Raw genomic sequence first — 2495 nt, 5'->3', positions numbered from 1 at the left:
AGATACTACTATGAGAACAAATTCAATAATTTGCATGCATACTGTATGCTCATGGTATTACCAAGAAGTGATGCTTATTTACTCTTTCGTCTGAAAGGAGAAAAATTTGATTAATTATCCCAGAAAAACACTCAAATTTAGTGATTTATTTTTTCAGTAATTTACTGTATTCTCGGTCAAATTCTGGATTTTTAATTCAGTCTCTTTACACTTATCCCTCCGAATTATCTCCACAGTGACATTCCTGTTTTAAAGTATCTAGACATCAGGTGGAGAAACATCTGGTCTGGATCATATGTTCTCTTTTCATGCAGCACTCTGTTACTCACTAGGCCTATTCATCTCCACTATCATCTACTGAAATGGGTTAGTCTCACTTTTCCTTTGATAATGTTGCTTGTGATTGAACAGTGGTTGGAGGTTGTCCAGGGATTTATACTTACTATTCCTTACTGCAAATGCTGACATGACATTAGTCTCCATACATGTGCACTAATTTTAATACATTCTTAAGCATTAGGCCATGTATATAGCTCAAACTCAAACTTGGTGAAAATTACCAGTTGATTTGAAGAATCAAGACTATAATCAGTATCCTGATCATAGAATCCAACAACTACTTTTTAAATTCATTTTGAAATATCTCACTTTAATTCATTTTCTTTTTTTTTTTTTTTTTTAGTTTTACTATAGAGCATGTGAATTCATTGGAGAGAGAGGGAGAGAAAAAGTTGGAAAATGAGGGACCAGCAGTTAGCGTAACGGCTCCCGGACCCGGGGGGTTAAAACTCACGCTGGGGCCGTGTGTGCACGTGCCCAAGATCCCAAGAGGAGAATGGAGGAGGAGGGATTGCAGCGTGGCCATTCCCCCTAGGGGTTGATTTCTTGCTTTCTGTCTCTCTTTCTCTCTCTGTCTGTCTGGCGAGCGCACACGCCCTATAGCAAAAAAAAAAAAAAAAATGTTAGAAAATGAGAGAGCAACCCCTATAGGAGATAGCCTCATGGCAATTTTCCATTCTTCTCTTGAAATTTTGGACATGTATGCCTATGTGTCCAACATGTTTTTTAAACTACTGGTCTGGGACTTGAACAGCACAGTAAATCATGTGGGATTCGGCTGCTTTAACCACCACACAACCAACTGGTCCTAATTCCTTTTCTTTCTTTGTTTTTAACAAATATATCTGCAAAAGTATCAGATAAATAATGTTCAGAGACTCTACACATATAGGACGGGCCCTGTAGTGCAATGGTTAAGCTCTATGCATTGGGAGCTATATCCCACATGGCTAATTGCAGTTTGAATCATGGCCCTGACCCAAAATCTTGATGGGAAAGATGAAAAAGAAAAATGGAAGAAAAGGTATGACAGTGTGACCATGCCCCATTTGGGATGATCTCTCTCTCTCTCTCTCTCTCTCTCTCTCTCTTTAGAGATCCTGTTGTTCCACATCCTAGCTAGCATTTAGTATTGTCAGTGTTTTGTATGTGGCCATTCTAATAAATGAGAAGTATATTGTTTCTTTTTGTCTATCTTTTTATTATAGCCATTCTATGGTGTATGTAATGATATCTCATCGAGGGTTTTTTTTTTTTTTTTGGAGAAGTTTTCACTCTAGGGCGCGTGCGCTTGCCAGACAGACAGAAAGAGACATAGAGACAGAAAGCGAGAAATCACCCCCCAGGGGTGATGGTCATGCCGCAATCCCTTCTCCTCCATTCTCCTCTTGGGATCTTGGGCATGCACGCACATGCACCCGGTGTGAGTTTTAAGCCACCAGGTCCAGGACTCGAACCGCGGTCGACTATGTGGGAGTCCAGCGACATAGCCATTATGCTAATTGCTGGTTCCCTCATCAAGGTTTTGATTAGCATTTAGTGAATATCTATTGATGTGATGTTGAGCATTTTCCATGTATTTATTGGCCATTTGTATATCTTATTTGGAGAAATGTTTATTCAGATCATTTGCTAACTTTTTAAAGGGCATTTTTGTCTTTTATTGCTACATTGTAAAAATTCTTTATATATTCTGTGTGTATGTCTCTTATCAGATATGTAATTTGTGTGTATGGTATCTTCAACTGGACTGGTGTGAAGTGCATTCATGTTGGGTAAATTCATTTTACAAGTTGTAGTGATGTACAGTGATTGAATGTATAAAATAAATAAAAAATAAAAACTTAAATGCAAAAGTAGAAACATTAAAATATTTTTTTCAAAAAAGAAATATGATTTGAAAATCGATTCTCCCAATCTATGGGTTTTTTTTTTTTCCACTAACTTAATGGTACTTTTTGAAGAGAGAGATTTCAGCTTTGAAGAAGTCCAATTTCTTTAGTTTTTCATTACTAGTGCCTTTAATATCACATATTTTAAAAATATGTCTAATCCAAGTCATGAAGATTCTTATTATTTTTCCTAAGTTTTATAGTTTTAGCTCTTAAATTTTGGCACTTGACATTTTGAATATATATATATATATATATTTTTTT

This window comes from Tupaia chinensis, unplaced genomic scaffold, assembly GCF_000334495.1.
Source record: "Tupaia chinensis unplaced genomic scaffold, TupChi_1.0 Scaffold000294_2, whole genome shotgun sequence".
Classification (NCBI taxonomy): domain Eukaryota; kingdom Metazoa; phylum Chordata; class Mammalia; order Scandentia; family Tupaiidae; genus Tupaia; species Tupaia belangeri.
This window is presented reverse-complemented; position numbering follows the sequence as displayed.